At 40.6% G+C, this 12,234-nt stretch overlaps 1 protein-coding gene across 1 annotated transcript in view; it reads right to left on the bottom strand.

The window, feature by feature from the left end:
• The window catches only part of LOC103692519 (60S ribosomal protein L9 pseudogene), a 1,198,372-nt gene that overhangs the window by 1,150,474 nt on the left and 35,664 nt on the right, over positions 1 to 12,234 (bottom strand). The window lies entirely within an intron of this gene.

Here is a 12,234-nt window from a genome sequence, read left to right as displayed (position 1 = left end):
CAAAAAAAGAGACAAGGAGCTGTAGATACAAGCTTCACCAACAGAATACAAGAGATGGAAGGGAGAATTTTAGGAGCAGAAGATTCCATACAAATCATTGACTCAACTGTCAAAAATAATGTAAAGCGGAAAAAGCTACTGGTCCAAAACATACAGGAAATCCAGGACTCAATGAGAAGATCAAACCTAAGGATAATAGGTATCGAAGAGAGTGAAGACTCCCAGCTCAAAGGACCAGTAAATATCTTCAACAAAATCATAGAAGAAAACTTCCCTAACCTAAAAAAAGAGATACCCATAGGCATACAAGAAGCCTACAGAACTCCAAATAGATTGGACCAGAAAAGAAACACCTCCCGTCACATAATAGTCAAAACACCAAACGCACAAAATAAAGAAAGAATATTAAAAGAAGTAAGGGAAAAAGGTCAAGTAACATATAAAGGCAGACCTATCAGAATCACACCAGACGTCTCGCCAGAAACTATGAAAGCCAGAAGATCCTGGACAGATGTCATTCAGACCCTAAGAGAACGAAAATGCCAGCCCAGGTTGCTGTATCCTGCAAAACTCTCAATAAACATAGATGAAGAAACCAAGATATTCCATGACAAAACCAAATTTACACAATATCTTTCTACAAATCCAGCACTACAAAGGATAATAAAGGGTAAAGCCCAACATAAGGAGGCAAGCTATACCCTAGAAGAAACAAGAAACTAATCGTCTTGGCAACAAGACAAAGAGAAGAAAAGCACACAAACATAACCTCACATCCAAATATGAATATAACAGGAAGCAATAATCATTATTCCTTAATATCTCTCAACATCAATGGCCTCAACTCCCCAATAAAAAGACATAGATTAACAAACTGGATAAGCAATGAGGACCCTGCATTCTGCTGCCTACAGGAAACACACCTCAGAGACAAAGACAGACACTACCTCAAAGTGAAAGGCTGGAAAACAACTTTCCAAGCAACTGGTCAGAAGAAGCAAGCTGGAGCAGCCATTCTAATATCAAATAAAATCAATTTTCAACTAAAATTCATCAAAAAAGATAAGGAAGGACACTTCATATTCATCAAAGGAAAAATCAACCAAGATGAACTCTCAATCCTAAATATCTATGCCCCAAATACAAGGGCACCTACATACGTAAAAGAAACCATACTAAAGCACAAAACACACATTGCACCTCACACAATAATAGTAGGAGACTTCAACACCCCACTCTCATCAATGGACAGATCATGGAAACAGAAATTAAACAAAGACGTAGACAGACTAAGAGAAGTCATGAGCCAAATGGACTTAACAGATATTTATAGAACATTCTACCCTAAAGCAAAAGGATATACCTTCTTCTCAGCTCCTCATGGTACTTTCTCCAAAACTGACCATATAATTGGTCAAAAAATGGGCCTCAACAGGTACAGAAAAATAGAAATAATCCCATGCGTGCTATCAGACCACCATGGCCTAAAACTGGTCTTCAATAACAATAAGGGAAGAATGCCCACATATACGTGGAAATTGAACAATGCTCTACTCAATGATAACCTGGTCAAGGAAGAAATAAAGAAAGAAATTAAAGACTTTTTAGAATTTAATGAAAATGAAGGTACAACATACCCAAACTTATGGGACACAATGAAAGCTGTGCTAAGAGGAAAACTCATAGCACTGAGTGCCTGCAGACAGAAACAGGAAAGAGCATATATCAGCAGCTTGACAGCACACCTAAAATCTCTAGAACAAAAAGAAGCAAATACACCCAGGAGGAGTAGAAGGCAGGAAATACTCAAACTCAGAGCTGAAATCAACCAAGTAGAACCAAAAAGGACCATAGAAAGAATCAACAGAACCAAAAGTTGGTTCTTTGAGAAAATCAACAAGATAGATAAACTCTTAGCCAGACTAACGAGAGTACACAGAGAGTGTATCCAAATTAACAAAATCAGAAATGAAAAGGGAGACATAACTACAGATTCAGAGCAAATTCAAAAAATCATCAGATCTTACTATGAAAGCCTATATTCAACAAAACTTGAAAATGTGCAGGAAATGGACAATTTCCTAGACAGATACCAGGTACCAAAGTTAAATCAGGAAAAGATAAACCAGTTAAACAACCACATAACTCCTAAGGAAATAGAAGCAGTCATTAAAGATCTCCCAACCAAAAAGAGCCCAGGTCCAGACGGCTTTAGTGAAGAATTCTATCAGAGCTTCATAGAAGACCTCGTCCAATATTATCCAAACTATACCATAAAATTGAAACAGATGGAGCACTACCGAATTCCTTCTATGAAGCCACAATTACTCTTATACCTAAACCACACAAAGACCCAACAAAGAAAGAGAACTTCAGACCAATTTCCCTTATGAATATCGACGCAAAAATACTCAATAAAATTCTGGCAAACCAAATCCAAGAGCACATCAAAACAATCATCCACCATGATCAAGTAGCCTTCATCCCAGGCATGCAGGGATGGTTTAATATACGGAAAACCATCAATATGATCCATTATATAAACAAACTGAAAGAACAAAACCACATGATCATTTCATTAGATGCTGAGAAAGCATTTGACAAAATTCAACACCCCTTCATGATAAAAGTCCTGGAAAGAATAGGAATTCAAGGCCCATACCTAAACATGGTAAAAGCCATATACAGCAAACCAGTTGCTAACATTAAACTAAATGGAGAGAAACTTGAAGCAATCCCACTAAAATCAGGGACTAGGCAAGGCTGCCCACTCTCTCCCTACTTATTCAATATAGTTCTTGAAGTTCTAGCCAGAACAATCAGACAACAAAAGGAGATCAAAGGGCTACAGATTGGAAAAGAAGAAGTCAAAATATCACTATTTGCAAATGATATAACAGTATATTTAAGCAGTCCCAAAAGTTCCACCAGAGAACTACTAAACCTGATAAACACCTTCAGCAAAGTGGCTGGGTATAAAATTAACTCAAATAAATCAGTAGCCTTCCTCTACACAAAAGAAAAAAAAAAGCCGAGAAAGAAATTAAGGAAACGACACCCTTCATTATAGATCCAAATAATATAAAGTACCTCAGTGTGACTTTAACCAAGCAAGTAAAAGATCTGTACAATAAGAACTTCAAGACTCTGAAGAAAGAAATTGAAGAAGACCTCAGAAGATGGAAAGATCTCCCATGCTCATAGATTGGCAGGATTAATATAGTAAAAATGGCCATTCTACCATAGCAATCTACAGATTCAATGCAATCCCCATCAAAATACCAATCCAATTCTTCAAAGAGTTAGACAGAACAATTTGCAAATTCATCTGGAATAACAAAACACCCAGGATAGCTAAAACTATCCTCACCAATAAAAGGACTTCAGGAGGAATCACTATCCCTGAACTCAAGCAGTATTACAGAGCAATAGTGATAAAATCTGCATGGTATTGGTACAGAGACAGACAGATAGACCAATGGAACAGAATTGAAGACAGAGAAATGAACCCACACACCTATGGTCACTTGAATTTTGACAAAGGAGCCAAAACCATCCAATGGAAAAAAGATAGCATTTTCAGCAAATGGTGCTGGTTCAACTGGAGGTCAGCATGTAGAAGAATGCAGATCAATCTACTCTTATCTCCCTGTACAAAGCTTAAGTCCAAGTGGATCAAGGACCTCCACATCAAACCACATACACTCAAACTAATAGAAGAAAAACTACGGAAGCATCTGGAACACATGGGCACTGGAAAAAATTTCCTGAACAAAACACCAATGGCTTATGCTCTAAGATCAAGAATCGACAAATGGGATCTCATAAAACTACAAAGCTTCTGTAAGGCAAAGGACACAGTGGTTAAGACAGAACGGCAACCAACAGATTGGGAAAAGATCTTTACCAATCCTACAACAGATAGAGGCCTTATATCCAAAATATACAAAGAACTCAAGAAGTTAGACCGCAGGGAAACAAATAACCCTATTACAAAATGGGGTTCAGAGCTAAACAAAGAATTCACAGCTGAGGAATGCCAAATGGCTGAGAAACACCTAAAGAAATGTTCAACATCTTTAGTCATAAGGGAAATGCAAATCAAAACAACCCTGAGATTTCACCTCACACCAGTGAGAATGGCTAAGTTCAAAAACTCAGGGGACAACAGATGCTGGTGAGGATGTGGAGGAAGAGGAACACTCCTCCATTGTTGGTGGGATTGCAAACTGGTACAACCATTCTGGAAATCAGTCTGGAGAATCCTCAGAAAATTGGACATTGAACTGCCTGAGGATCCAGCTATACCTCTCTTGGGCATATACCCAAAAGATGCCCCAACATATAAAAAAGACACTATGTTCATTGCAGCCTTATTTATAATAGCCAGAAGCTGGAAAGAACCCAGATGCCCTTCAACAGAGGAATGGATACAGAAAATGTGGTACATCTACACAATGGAATATTACTCAGCTATCAAAAGCAAAGACTTTATGAAATTCGTAGGCAAATGGTTGGAACTGGAAAACATCATCCTGAGTGAGCTAACCCAATCACAGAAAGACATACATGGTATGCACTCATTGATAAGTGGCTATTAGCCCAAATGCTTGAATTACCCTAGATGCCTAGAGCAAATGAAACTCAAGACGGATGATCAAAATGTGAATGCTTCACTCCTTCTTTAAAAGGGGAACAAGAATACCCTTGGCAGGGAAGAGAGAGGCAAAGATTAAAACAGAGACTGAAGGAACACCCATTCAGAGCCTGCCCCACATGTGGCCCATTCATATATAGCCACCCAATTAGACAAGATGGATGAAGCAAAGAAGTGCAGACCGACAGGAGCCGGATGTAGATCGCTCCTAAGAGACACAGCCAGAATACAGCAAATACAGAGGTGAATGCCAGCAGCAAACCACTGAACTGAGAATAGGACCCCCGTTGAAGGAATCAGAGAAAGAACTGGAAGAGCTTGAAGGGGCTCGAGACTCCATATGTACAACAATGCCAAGCAACCAGAGCTTCCAGGGACTAAGCCCCTACCCAAAGACTATACATGGACTGACCCTGGACTCTGACCTCATAGGTAGCAATGCATATCCTAGTAAGAGCACCAGTGGAAGGGGAAGCCCTGGGTCCTGCTAAGACTGAGCCCCCAGTGAACTAGTCTATGGGGGGAGGGCGGCAATGGGGGGAGGGTTGGGAGGGGAACACCCATAAGGAAGGGGAGGGGGGAGGGGGATGTTCGCCCAGATACCGGGAAAGGGAATAACACTTGAAATGTATATAAGAAATACTCAAGTTAATAAAAACAATATATATATTAAAAAAAACTGCAAAGCTTCTGTAAGGCAAAGGACACTGTGGTTAGGACAAAACGGCAACCAACAGATTGGGAAAAGATCTTTACCAATCCTACAACAGATAGAGGCCTTATATCCAAAATATACAAAGAACTCAAGAAGTTAGACCGCAGGGAGACAAATAACCCTATTAAAAAATGGGGTTCAGAGCTAAACAAAGAATTCACAGCTGAGGAATGCCGAATGGCTGAGAAACACCTAAAGAAATGTTCAAAATCTTTAGTCATAAGGGAAATGCAAACCAAAACCACACTGAGATTTCACCTCACACCAGTAAGAATGGCTAAGATCAAAAACTCAGGTGACAGCAAATGCTGGCGAGGATGCAGAGAAAGAGGAACACTCCTCCATTGTTGGTGGGATTGCAGACTGGTACAACCATTCTGGAAATCAGTCTGGAGGTTCCTCAGAAAACTGGACATTGAACTGCCTGAGGATCCAGCTATACCTCTCTTGGGCATATACCCAAAATATGCCCCAAAATATAAAAAGTCACGTGCTCCACTATGTTCATCGCAGCCTTATTTATAATAGCCAGAAGCTGGAAAGAACCCAGATGCCCGAGGATCCCAGCCCGTAGCAGCTCTCTACTCCCAAACCCCGTGGGAGAGAGACCTCACCGCCTGATCAGGTGGGCACTCTTGAGGCTGCAGAGTGGAGGAGACCACCAACACTGCCCACCCCTGCCCACATCCCTGGCCCAAGAGGCAACTGTATAAGGCCTCTGGGTTCCCGTAGGGGAGGGCCCAGGAGCGGCAGGACCCCTGCGCCTGAGACACCACCGGAACCTGAAGGAAACAGACCGGATAAACAGTTCTCTGCACCCAAATCCTGTGGGAGGGAGAGCTAAACCTTCAGAGAGGCAGACACGCCTGGGAATCCAGAAGAGACTGCACTCTGTGCACATCCAGACGCCAGAGGAAAACACCAAACGCCATCTGGAACCCTGGTGAACGGAGGCTCCCAGAAAGAGCGGCGCAGATCTTCCCGGTTGCTGCCACCGCGGAGAGGACTTAGGCAGTACCCCACGAGCAAACTTGAGCCTTGGAACCGCAGGTAGGACCAACTTTTCCCCTGCAAGAAACCTGCCTGGTGAACTCAAGACACAGGCCCACCGGAACAGCTGAAGACCTGTAGAGAAGAAAAACTACACGCCCAAAAGCAGAACACTCTGTCCCCATAACTGGCTGAAAGAAAACAGGAAAACAGGTCTACAGCACTCCTGACACACAGGCTTATAGGACAGTCTAGCCATGGTCACAAATAGCACAACAAAGTAACACTAGAGATAATCTGATGGCGAGAGGGAAGCACAGGAACCCAAGCAACAGAAACCAAGACTACATGGCATCATCGGAGCCCAATTCTCCCACCAAAGCAAACACGGAATATGCAAACACACCAGAAAAGCAAGATCTAGTTTCAAAATCATATTTGATCATGATGCTGGAGGACTTCAAGAAAGACATAAAGAACTCCCTTAGAGAACAAGTAGAAGCCTACAGAGAGGAATTGCAAAAATCCCTGAAAGAATTCCAGGAAAACACAATCAAACAGTTGAAGGAATTAAAAATGGAAATAGAAGCAACCAAGAAAGAACACATGGAAACAACCCTGGACATAGAAAATCAAAAGAAAAGACAAGGAGCTGTAGATACAAGCTTCACCAACAGAATACAAGAGATGGAAGAGAGAATCTCGGGAGCAGAAGATTCCATAGAAATCATTGACTCAACTGTCAAAGATAATGTAAAGCAGAAAAAGCTACTGGTCCAAAACATACAGGAAATCCAGGACTCAATGAGAAGATCAAACCTAAGAATAATAGGTATAGAAGAGAGTGAAGACTCCCAGCTCAAAGGACCAGTAAATATCTTCAACAAAATCATAGAAGAAAACTTCCCAAACCTAAAAAAAAAGATACCCATAGGCATACAAGAAGCCTACAGAACTCCAAATAGATTGGACCAGAAAAGAAACACCTCCCGTCACATAATTGTCAAAACACCAAATGCACAAAATAAAGAGAGAATATTAAAAGCAGTAAGGGAAAAAGGTCAAGTAACATATAAAGGCAGACCTATCAGAATCACACCAGACGTCTCGCCAGAAACTATGAAGGCCAGAAGATCCTGGATAGATGTCATACAGACCCTAAGAGACCACAAATGCCAGCCCAGGTTACTGTATCCTGCAAAACTCTCAATTAACATAGATGGAGAAACCAAGATATTCCATGACAAAACCAAATTTACACAATATCTTTCTACAAATCCAGCACTACAAAGGATAATAAAGGGTAAAGCCCAACATAAGGAGGCAAGCTATACCCTAGAAGAAGCAAGAAACTAATCATCTTGGCAACAAAACAAAGAGAAGAAAAGCACACAAACATAACCTCACATCCAAATATGAATATAACAGGAAGCAATAATCACTATTCCTTAATATCTCTCAACATCAATTGCCTCAACTCCCCAATAAAAAGACATAGATTAACAAACTGGATATGCAATGAGGACCCTGCATTCTGCTGCCTACAGGAAACACACCTCAGAGACAAAGACAGACACTACCTCAGAATGAAAGGCTGGAAAACAACTTTCCAAGCAAATGGTCAGAAGAAGCAAGCTGGAGTAGCCATTCTAATATCAAATAAAATCAATTTTCAATTAAAAGTCATCAAAAAAGATAAGGAAGGACACTTCATATTCATCAAAGGAAAAATCAACCAAGATGAACTCTCAATCCTAAATATCTATGCCCCAAATACAAGGGCACCTACATACGTAAAAGAAACCTTACTAAAGCTCAAAACACACATTGCACCTCACACAATAATAGTGGGAGATTTCAACACCCCACTCTCATCAATGGACAGATCATGGAAACAGAAATTAAACAGTGATGTCGACAGACTAAGAGAAGTCATGAGCCAAATGGACTTAACGGATATTTATAGAACATTCTATCCTAAAGCAAAAGGATATACCTTCTTCTCAGCTCCTCATGGTACTTTCTCCAAAATTGACCATATAATTGGTCAAAAAACGGGCCTCAACAGGTACAGAAAGATAGAAATAATCCCATGCGTGCTATCGGACCACCACGGCCTAAAACTGGTCTTCAATAACAATAAGGGAAGAATGCCCACATATACGTGGAAATTGAACAATGCTCTACTCAATGATAACCTGGTCAAGGAAGAAATAAAGAAAGAAATTAAAAACTTTTTAGAATTTAATGAAAATGAAGATACAACATACTCAAACTTAGGGGACACAATGAAAGCTGTGCTAAGAGGAAAACTCATAGCGCTGAGTGCCTGCAGAAAGAAACAGGAAAGAGCATATGTCAGCAGCTTGACAGCACACCTAAAAGCTCTAGAACAAAAAGAAGCAAATACACCCAGGAGGAGTAGAAGGCAGGAAATACTCAAACTCAGAGCTGAAATCAACCAAGTAGAAACAAAAAGGACCATAGAAAGAATCAACAGAACCAAAAGTTGGTTCTCTGAGAAAATCAACAAGATAGATAAACCCTTAGCCAGACTAACGAGAGGACACAGAGAGTGTGTCCAAATTAACAAAATCAGAAATAAAAAGGGAGACATAACTACAGATCCGGATGAAATTCAAAAAATCATCAGATCTTACTATAAAAACCTATATTCAACAAAATTTGAAAATCTTCAGGAAATGGACAATTTCCTAGACAGGTACCAGGTATCGAAGTTAAATCAGGAACAGATAAACCAGTTAAACAACCCCATAACTCCTAAGGAAATAGAAGCAGTCATTAAAGGTCTCCCAACCAAGAAGAGCCCAGGTCCAGACGGGTTTAGTGCAGAATTCTATCAAACCTTCATAGAAGACCTCATACCAATATTATCCAAACTATTCCACAAAATTGAAACAGATGGAGCACTACCGAATTCCTTCTACGAAGCCACAATTACTCTTATACCTAAACCACACAAAGACACAACAAAGAAAGAGAACTTCAGACCAATTTCCCTTATGAATATCGACGCAAAAATACTCAATAAAATTCTGGCAAACCGAATCCAAGAGCATATCAAAACAATCATCCACCATGATCAAGTAGGCTTCATCCCAGGCATGCAGGGATGGTTTAATATACGGAAAACCATCAACGTGATCCATTATATAAACAAACTGAAAGAACAAAACCACATGATCATTTCATTAGATGCTGAGAAAGCATTTGACAAAATTCAACACCCCTTCATGATAAAAGTCCTGGAAAGAATAGGAATTCAAGGCCCATACCTAAACATAGTAAAAGCCATATACAGCAAACCAGTTGCTAACATTAAACTAAATGGAGAGAAACTTGAAGCAATCCCACTAAAATCAGGGACTAGACAAGGCTGCCCACTCTCTCCCTACTTATTCAATATAGTTCTTGAAGTTCTAGCCAGAGCAATCAGACAACAAAAGGAGATCAAAGGGATACAGATCGGAAAAGAAGAGGTCAAAATATCACTATTTGCAGATGACATGATAGTATATTTAAGTGATCCCAAAAGTTCCACCAGAGAACTACTAAAGCTGATAAACAACTTCAGCAAAGTGGCTGGGTATAAAATTAACTCAAATAAATCAGTTGCCTTCCTCTATACAAAAGAGAAACAAGCCGAGAAAGAAATTAGGGAAACGACACCCTTCATAATAGACCCAAATAATATAAAGTACCTCGGTGTGACTTTAACCAAGCAAGTAAAAGATCTGTACAATAAGAACTTCAAGACACTGAGGAAAGAAATTGAAGAAGACCTCAGAAGATGGAAAGATCTCCCATGCTCATGGATTGGCAGAATTAATATAGTAAAAATGGCCATTTTACCAAAAGCAATCTACAGATTCAGTGCAATCCCCATCAAAATACCAATCCAGTTCTTCAAAGAGTTAGACAGAACAATTTGCAAATTCATCTGGAATAACAAAAAACCCAGGATAGCTAAAGCTATCCTCAACAATAAAAGGACTTCAGGGGGAATCACTATCCCTGAACTCAAGCAGTATTACAGAGCAATAGTGATAAAAACTGCATGGTATTGGTACAGAGACAGACAGATAGACCAATGGAATAGAATTGAAGACCCAGAAATGAACCCACACACCTATGGGCACTTGATTTTTGACAAAGGAGCCAAAACCATCCAATGGAAAAAAGATAGCATTTTCAGCAAATGGTGCTGGTTCAACTGGAGGGCAACATGTAGAAGAATGCAGATCGATCCATGCTTATCACCCTGTACAAAGCTTAAGTCCAAGTGTATCAAGGACCTCCACATCAAACCAGACACACTCAAACTAATAGAAGAAAAACTAGGGAAGCATCTGGAACACATGGGCACTGGAAAAAATTTCCTGAACAAAACACCAATGGCTTATGCTCTAAGATCAAGAATCGACAAATGGGATCTCATAAAACTACAAAGCTTCTGTAAGGCAAAGGACACTGTGTTTAGGACAAAACGGCAACCAACAGATTGGGAAAAGATCTTTACCAATCCTACAACAGATAGAGGCCTTATATCCAAAATATACAAAGAACTCAAGAAGTTAGACCGCAGGGAAACAAATAACCCTATTAAAAAATGGGGTTCAGAGCTAAACAAAGAATTCACAGCTGAGGAATGCCGAATGGCTGAGAAACTCCTAAAGAAATGTTCAAAATCTTTAGTCATAAGGGAAATGCAAATCAAAAGAACCCTGAGATTTCACCTCACACCAGTGAGAATGGCTAAGATCAAAAACTCAGGTGACAGCAGATGCTGGCGAGGATGTGGAGAAAGAGGAACACTCCTCCATTGTTGGTGGGATTGCAGACTGGTAAAACCATTCTGGAAATCAGTCTGGAGGTTCCTCAGAAAATTGGACATTGAACTGCCTGAGGATCCAGCTATACCTCTCTTGGGCATATACCCAAAAGATGCCTCAACATATAAAAGAGACACGTGCTCCACTATGTTCATCGCAGCCTTATTTATAATAGCCAGAAGCTGGAAAGAACCCAGATGCCCTTCAACAGAGGAATGGATACAGAAAATGTGGTACATCTACACAATGGAATATTACTCAGCTATCAAAAACAACGAGTTTATGAAATTCGTAGGCAAATGGTTGGAACTGGAAAATATCATCCTGAGTGAGCTAACCCAATCACAGAAAGACATACATGGTATGCACTCATTGATAAGTGGCTATTAGCCCAAATGCTTGAATTACCCTAGATCCCTAGAACAAACGAAACTCAAGACGGATGATCAAAATGTGAATGCTTCACTCCTTCTTTAAATGAGGAAAAAGAATACCCTTGGCAGGGAAGGGAGAGGCAAAGATTAAAACAGAGACTGAAGGAACACCCATTCAGAGCCTGCCCCACATGTGGCCCATGCATATACAGCCAGCCAATTAGACAAGATGGATGAAGCAAAGAAGTGCAGGCCAACAGGAGCCGGATGTAGATCGCTCCTGAGAGACACAGCCAGAATACAGCAAATACAGAGGCGAATGCCAGCAGCAAACCACTGAACTGAGAATAGGTCCCCTATTGAAGGAATCAGAGAAAGAACTGAAAGAGCTTGAAGGGGCTCATGACCCCAAAAGTACAACAATGCCAAGCAACCAGAGCTTCCAGGGACTAAGCCACTACCTAAAGACTATACATGGACTGACCCTGGACTCTGACCCCATAGGTAGCAATGAATATCCTAGTAAGAGCACCAGTGGAAGGGGAAGCCCTGGGTCCTGCTAAGACTGAAACCCCAGTGAACTAGTCTATGGGGGGAGGGCGGCAATGGGGGGAGGGTTGGGAGGGGAACACCCATAAGGAAGGG

Source organism: Rattus norvegicus, chromosome 5 (genome assembly GCF_036323735.1).
Source record: "Rattus norvegicus strain BN/NHsdMcwi chromosome 5, GRCr8, whole genome shotgun sequence".
NCBI lineage: Eukaryota > Metazoa > Chordata > Mammalia > Rodentia > Muridae > Rattus > Rattus norvegicus.
Note: the sequence above shows the minus strand (reverse complement) of the source record. Positions and strands in the feature narration are given on the sequence as shown.